We start from the raw sequence: 7,523 nt of genomic DNA on the forward strand, positions 1-7,523 counted from the left end.
AGAGGCCACCTCCCTCCCCTCTTTACCTGCTCTGTGCCTGTCTTTTTTCCCCCGTGGCCCTTTCCTCCTTCGTGCCCTCCTTACTTACCCTTCCCACCCTCTCAGCCTTGAGCCCCACACCCCAGCTCTCCTACCCCCACTTCTCATTTTTTTTTCTCTCCTCCCAGGCTGCTTTCCCTTCCTGAAAGCCCAAGAGCTCTTTGCCTCTTCAGTTTGTCCTAGAACCAGCCCCGCTGTCCCCTCCTGCCGCCTTTCTGGACTATGGATTTGATTTGCACCGGTGTCCACAGGCTGTCCCCCGGGGCAGCAGAAAACACAGGCAAAGTCCAATTTTGTCTCTTAACTCTTGGTAGGTACCATGGGGACAAATATATCAGGTGATCCTTCGGGTCTCAGGGACAGGTTCTAGCAGTGAGAGCAGATGAGGACAGCTCTGGATAGACCCCTCTATACAAACAGTTTCTCCCACTCTTCTCACCACTTAGGGAAGGGAGCCATGACCGCTGGGGACCCTCCACAGAAGTCTCCCAAGACACAGACGGGACACAATCAGAAACAAGACAGATGCCTACCAGCACAGATTCTCCACCAATGGCATCAGGTTTTGCCATGCTTGGGTTTCTTTGGTCTAAAGATACCAGAGGACAAGCTTTCCCTGCAGGACATTCAAAGCCAGTGGGAAATTCACACTCAAATGGCACAGAGTTAACAGTGCCCCATTTATCCATAACACCATCATGCATGTATTTCATACCTAAACGCTTTCACATACATTACCTAATATAACCCATACCTATGAGGTAGGTATTATCACCTCCATTGTAACAAAAGGGAGATTCAGACCTTTTCAAGATCGGATAACTAATAGCTCCCTGGAGATGGAATCCAGATTCAGACTCAACATTTCTGGCCCGTTCTTCTCTTCAGGACCTCTCATGTTGGACACTACACACACTCATCCCAGATGGCTGCCAAATGGGGTTTTCCTCTGCTGAACAGTATGAAGTCTTCTCATTCTTTAAGTCTCAACTTCAATGTCATCACCGAGAGGCCCTCTCTGACACCCACTGAATCTAACTTGACAGGTCTCTCCTGTCACATCCTCTGTCTCAGCACCCTACTTATTTCCTATGTTATACTTTCCTCAATCTCTAAATATTTTTACTAATTTATTTACAAATGTGTAGGCTTTTTTCTCCTACGAGAAGAGATAATGTGTATGTCTTGCGCCCTGTGGAATCCCCAGGGCCCCCGAACAGGGCTTGGCACAAGACAGGTACTTAATAAGCATTCGATGAGTAAGCGAACGAATAAAGTAATTCAGGATGAGGGAGATCATGTGTAAATATTGACAGACTATGCATTTTAAATGAATAAAAATGTGTTTATCAATGAAACCATATTTTATTGTGCTATACAATTTGAGTGTTTACTATGTACTAGGTACTTTTTGAGTCACTGGGCTATAACAGTAGACAAAATCTTTGCTCTCATGGGGTTTATATTCAAATGTTTGTGTGCATGCATTTCTGTGAAAGGTAATAAACATAAACGTCAATATGCAAGTTGGTGGTAAGTGCTATGAAGAAAAAATAGAGCAGGAATTGGGATCAGGAATGCGAGGAGAGGTTGGGGGTAGCAGAATGCCATTTTCATGAGTGCCACTAGAGAAAGCCTTCAAAAAGATGACATTTGAACAAAGAGCTGAAGGAGGTGAGGGAGTAAGCCACCCAAACATCTGAGGAAAACATCTATTGAACCTCCTTCTGTGATGTTTTAGAAGGCACACTTGAATCTTCCTTGCAGGCTATTAGTTATAGTGACCATTAACCAACATTTGGTACAATGGACGGTGGGTGGGGCAGGGGGAGGGAGGAGGAGAGCGGAAATGCGGTATTTTATTTGTTTGGCTTCCAGATCATCAGAAATCATGTCAATGGTCATGCCAGCTTGGTATGTTATTTAAAAAAATACTGATTTGATTATTTTGATGCCTTAATGTTTCTGTGAGCCAGTCCATTTTTAGTTCATATTCACAAGGACATCACCACAAAACCTCCAGAGGCATTTCCTAGCCTCTGTGTGGTATATGGTAGCCACGGTGAAAGAGGGTCTGCTTGCAGAAGGAAAACCTGGAAAGACAGGGGACTTAGGGAACTGGTATGGCTCCATGGGGACAGGTGGGAGACCAGTTACAGGAGGAGTGGTTAAGGTGCTAGAGAGGGGCAGAAGGGCTAGCATAGAGAAAAAGCCAGGGAAGGAAGCTGAAAAACCACAAAATCCTCATCACCACCACCTCTACCACCTCAGTTGCTCTTACTGTAATCAACGAGATCTCCACATCTTAAGTGCTGTGGTAAGTAAATTCAGAGCCCTCTTTTCGAGGAAGAGATGCTCCTCGATGATGGCTCCTCCTTAAATTCCCTTAATTCCCCCAGGACTCCTTTCCATCCTCAGCATTCCCCCGGCCTAGGATGCTCCTTTAATGAGGTTCTGTGTAAAAATACAAGGTCAGTGTGCAGTATTGAAATAGTGTCTTCCATAGAGCATCGTCCCAAGAGGACTTTACAATGTAAGCACCCAAAAGCACCTGAGAAGTGAGCACGTGCAGCAGAAGAGAAACAGCTGGAGAGTCTCCCCAGAATGAGGAAGCCAGAGCTGGGTTCCAAAAGAACACAGCCTTCATTTCCCAGCTCTCTGCTCCCTTCAGGGTGGATGTGCTGGGGGTGGGGATGTACACATCTCTAACCAGCTGCAGTCTATGGAGTAGCTGGACTCAGAATTGGTCCTGACACATACACACACATGTGCAAGTTCCTGCCCTTTGGAATCTCCAGGAGGCATGTGATTCAAATGGATTCCCCTCTGTGCCTTGGTATACCTTGGAGGTGAGACCATTCTGTTTCCTCTGACTCACCCTCCTGCTGCCACATTTCTGCACTGTCTGTCCTAGGATTTCTGCATCTGTTCTTGTGTGACAAGAAGAAACAGCTCCCATGGGTAACAGTCTCTCTCTATCCTTCTTGTTATAATGTCAAGAGGGGGAGGTGTGTATAGAATGTGAGGCATGGATGTATGTGCTTGTGGCATCCTCCAGAGAGAAAATGAAAGCTGCTATGCTTTGTTTGCAGGGTGGGTTTCCAGTTGACCAACCTAAGGACAGCTCTCATTTCTTCAATATGTTTGGCTTTCTCTGAAATAAGATTGTAGGGTGGGCAGAGAGAAAGTTGGGCAAGAAAGAGACCTCACATTCAGTTCCATGCATGAGTGCCTTTATACACAGAATCTACTTTTTACACTTTGTGAATATATATATTGTTATCTCCATTTAGCTCAGGAGATCTCAACAGTAAATGGCAGACCCAGATTTCTGAATGCAGCTGAGTCCAAAATATCCACTCTTCCTGCTTCATAATAGCACTTGATTTTGACATGCCACACTGATGGCTATACAAAGAAAATTACCCAACATTGTTTGGGATGATGTGATGAGGACATACAGAATGACTGAACTCAGCTTCATAAAAATGTTACACCAAGACATGAGTGAACAATGAGGCATTTTCATTGGTTAGGTCAAGGAAGACAGCATTTTTGGATTGAGAAAGAGTGCATCCTAAAATCAGATGGTGATTCTAGTCTGTGCTTACACATTACCGCTGTTATTTTTACTTAACTTGGATTCTTGCTCCAAGCGATTCTCCGGCTGCACAGAAGAATCACTGGAGGAGCTTTAACAAAATTCTGATACCCAGGGCCACTCCAGGAGTCTCTGACTTAGCTGGTTAGGGATGGGACCTGGGTACTGATATTTTTTACAAGACCCCTCCCCCCCCAGTTGATTCTGACGTGCAGCAGGGGTTGAGAAGCAATCTTCCAAGACAGTGGTGGTAGGGATGCACGGGGAGAGGGTGACTTGCAGAAGAGCTTTACTTATTTTGATGGTTTAATGGTAACAAGCCTGCTAATAACATTTACCATGTAAGAAAGGTGCCAAATGTCTGCATTAGCTAGAGAACTAATTGATTTCTTTGCAAGACATGCTAACCTTTAATATTGACAGGATGTAATCCTAAAATCTCTTAGAGGTTGTAAGGAAATCTCAGGCAGGTATCTAATCCATTCTTCTGGACTAGACGAAAGTTGAAGACTAAGAAATATTTATATAGATTAGCAACATTTAAAAACACTTTTAAAGAAATAATGGGCAACCAGAATAACAGGAAAACTGCATTTCCTCTTACAGGGAAAAAGCAATTTCTGTTTCAAAATAAACCCATGTCCCAGGCAGTCTGCCTTCCCATATCCCCTTCTCTGAGGGTTTCCTGGCAGGTGTCACCCTTGCAGGATGACAAGGATAGATGTGCCAGCTGGTGGCAGCAACAGCTTTTTCTATAGAGGAAGCTGGGTCAACAGATATAACCAGGACAAGTAGGGATTTTGGTGTATAGTTAGGTGGCTCTTTTTGTGACCCCAAGTCCCTGTGCATTAGAAACCTCTTCCTGGCTTCTCTCTGCATTCTCTTCTCTCCTGTGCAGTCTAGAGTTGCAGGGGCAAGGCCTGGTTTTACTGATGGCTCTCTGCCTCTCCCTCAGGGAGCAAGAGCATGTGCTCACTTTTTCCAGTGGTCTTCTTGGTCTGATTTAATGGATATACCAAGACTGATGACACATCAGCATGGGATCCTTCTTTTGCTTCTTGGGTAAATATCCTATTAACAGCTGTCCAGGGACAGGGAGGAGTCTTGGGGGGATGGGAGAACACACCCTGAATTTCACAAGGTTAATCAGTGGGTTCTGGGAAGGTTTGCACCTGCTCAGACTTGATCTGGAACTCTAGACATAGTGGAAGACAGTCTTTCAATCTCTACTCCCTACCATGGAGTATTAGATATCCTGAGTGCCCACATCCTGCGAGGCCTAACTGCTTGATGACTGAAATTGTCTTTTTATCTATACAGTATTTTCAGCCCTTGGACTGGGCCAGCAATTCTTTGTCTTTTTCTTATCACCTTTATGTGACTGCTAAGCAGGAAACTTTTCTAACTACACTCCAATAATATAGTTCCTTTAACCCAATACAGTTCCTGATCCATCTCTTTCCACTGTACACTCGAGTAATTATTATACACATTTAAACACAGTACTTGAAGAGGCAAAAGAACAGGAACCCCTTCTCTAAGGATTCACATGGAACCCCTCCTATTCTCAGTGCCTGCCACTCCCTCCACACCCAGGACCCCAGAAAGGAGAGAAAGGAGACAGATAAGAGTGCTATCTCGAAAAACTTAAGAGTCATTAAAGAATCCCCAAATGAATTTAGGCATTCAATATGATGTGACAGTATTATACATTATCACTCCAGTGTGCCCTTCCCACCTAGAGCTGCCATTTCAGTGAATACTTATTTGATTTCATGTTTGTCATATATCCACTACATCACTTTATGTTTTATCGCAGCCACCTGATACCCTGCTATGCAGCTCCAAAGAAACTTGGAAAATACAAGTGAACTTGTCCAAAACAATTTTGTTGGTGCTAAGTCTTCCTGACTCCCCATAAAGGATCATCCAGTTTTTGTTTTAAAACCGTGTCAAGGTTTAAAATTGTTTTGCTTTGTCAATCTCTTCTTCCATCTTCTCAAAGTAGTCTTGTATTTAAGCCCTGTAACTTTAGTCTAGGCTTGATATCTTTCAGTTCTATGGTTTTTTAATTTTCCTTCTCAACCCCTTAGTATGTTAATGATTGCACCTCGATTTCTCCTCCTTTCTTATCCAATAGCAGTATATACCTTCATGGTCTTATTAATGCAGGGGCTGAACGGTCTCTCAATTCCTTGGTAACATGCCATATCCTTCAAAACTGTATCTCCTTCAAGTATTAATTTCTTGTAACAGAAACTTCTAATCACAGGTCTGAGTTCTTCAATTATTCGAGTGTCTACTAAGTTCCAGGCACTGTTCTAGGTTTTGAAGACTCAACAGTTAATGAACAAAATTACAGTCCTCGTGGAGTTTATATTCTAGCATTTACTGGGAAACAAATAGTAAATAGAGTAACTAAAACATGTGCTCTTTGAATCAGTCTTTGAAATGGGTAACTATCTCAGTAGTTTTCTGAGGATTCAGTGAAAGGATACTGGTGTACATTTCCATGTGATGAAAGTGCTTTATAATCTGTTAACCACCCAGTTAAGCCTCCTAATTCTCCAAACACGTGATGGACTCGACGTTCTTATCTAACGAATTACCAGCTGGCCTCCTCAGTTGTACAAGGATCAATAGATTACTAGGATCTTTCCGGGAGTCAAGAATTTGAGTTGACGCCTCTTTGTTCCACATCTGGGAACAAATACTACAAAACTCCAACTCAGTGATTGCCTAAACGTGATTTTACGACCAGCTGCATTAAAATTACTCGAGTCGTTTAATAAGCAGGTGGGTTATCAGGCCACCACCCACGGTAAGTCAATGAGAATCTCTAGACTGGGGCCTCGGAATTTGCAGGTTTAACAAGTTCCCCCAAGTTATGCTGGGGATAAACTAATGTTTGAAAAATCACAGAGATGTTGGCTAGACGAGATTCGAGAACACCAGAAACTGAGGAAAGTTCCTGAAAGGGAAGACTAAGCTCCGTGACAGGTCGGGCGGGGGAGACGAGAGGGAAGTCGGTGCTCTTGGGGATGTTTCTGACAAATATCGCTGATTACGCCACATCCCTCACACCGCCAACGTCTCACCCGCGTCGTGGCAACCAGTTCCCAGGGCTGTTCCCACGCTGTGACCCTTGCCTGGGACAAGGGGCGCAACCGTCCTTAACTGGCGAGGGGCGTTCCGCCCGGCCCTTACGGAGCGGAAGATGGCAAAACGGTTTCCGCTGCCAGGACCCAAGATGGCGACACGAGCGTCGCCTGCACGCGAAACACATGCTCTGCACCCCGTCTCGGCTCCCTCAGGTCTCACTGGGCTTTTGCAAGTCACCGTGGGATCCCTCAAAGAGGGGGGGGTCCGGGATCCCGCGCTCCGACGGTGATATTGCCTCCTATCTCACGCCCTAAGCCCCTATCCCCCAGCCAAAGAAGGCACTGGAAACACTCAGCCTGGGCACTTCGCTCACCACCTAGGCTATAACGATACCTCCTGCGGCCGGCGCACCACGATGGGGTCTAGAACGCCGGGCTATGGGGCCTTCGCCCTACTTATTGGTGGGCCCACGCCTGGGGCGGGCCTACATAACGATTGGGCTGTAAAACATGTCAGTCTTGGGAAATCGGGAAAGAAAGGAGGAGGCACACTCAGCCATTGGACTCTCTCTGCTGTCAAACAAAGTGACATCCGGTGACGGCCGCGGTCTCGGCTCGTTGATTGGAGAAACGTGGTACGGTGGAGGGCGGGCTTCCGAGCGAGGTGGGAGGAGGGGGCGGGGAGGGAAGCGGAGGCTGGGGAGCTCCAGGCCGGCCGGCGGTGGCGGCGGCAAGGCCGGGACTTGGGCTGGGGGCCTGCTGTGGCGGCAGCGGCGGCCGCC

General features: G+C 45.9%; 1 protein-coding gene and 1 long non-coding RNA gene across 4 annotated transcripts in view; one reads left to right on the forward strand and one right to left on the reverse strand.

Annotated features, from left to right (window-relative positions):
- Positions 1-117, reverse strand: part of COPZ2 (coatomer protein complex subunit zeta 2) — a 9,372-nt gene extending 9,255 nt beyond the window's left edge. Inside the window, exon 1 of one of the 3 annotated variants that reach the window (XM_015599069.2) lies at positions 27-117. The gene's annotated coding sequence lies outside the window, so the exon portion shown is untranslated. The remainder of the gene's footprint in view (positions 1-26) is intronic. The other 2 variants (XM_015599071.2, XM_015599070.2) reach the window with 2 other exon arrangements.
- The window catches only part of LOC112473199, a 2,183-nt gene extending 471 nt beyond the window's left edge, over positions 1-1,712 (forward strand). Inside the window, exons 2-3 of the long non-coding RNA XR_003043962.1 lie at positions 168-349; positions 486-1,712. This is a non-coding gene — a long non-coding RNA (uncharacterized LOC112473199). The remainder of the gene's footprint in view (positions 1-167; positions 350-485) is intronic.
- The last annotated feature ends 5,811 nt before the right edge of the window (positions 1,713-7,523 follow it).

The sequence above is a fragment of the Pteropus alecto genome, unplaced genomic scaffold (genome assembly GCF_000325575.1).
Source record: "Pteropus alecto unplaced genomic scaffold, ASM32557v1 scaffold98, whole genome shotgun sequence".
In the NCBI taxonomy this organism is placed as follows: Eukaryota; Metazoa; Chordata; class Mammalia; order Chiroptera; family Pteropodidae; genus Pteropus; species Pteropus alecto.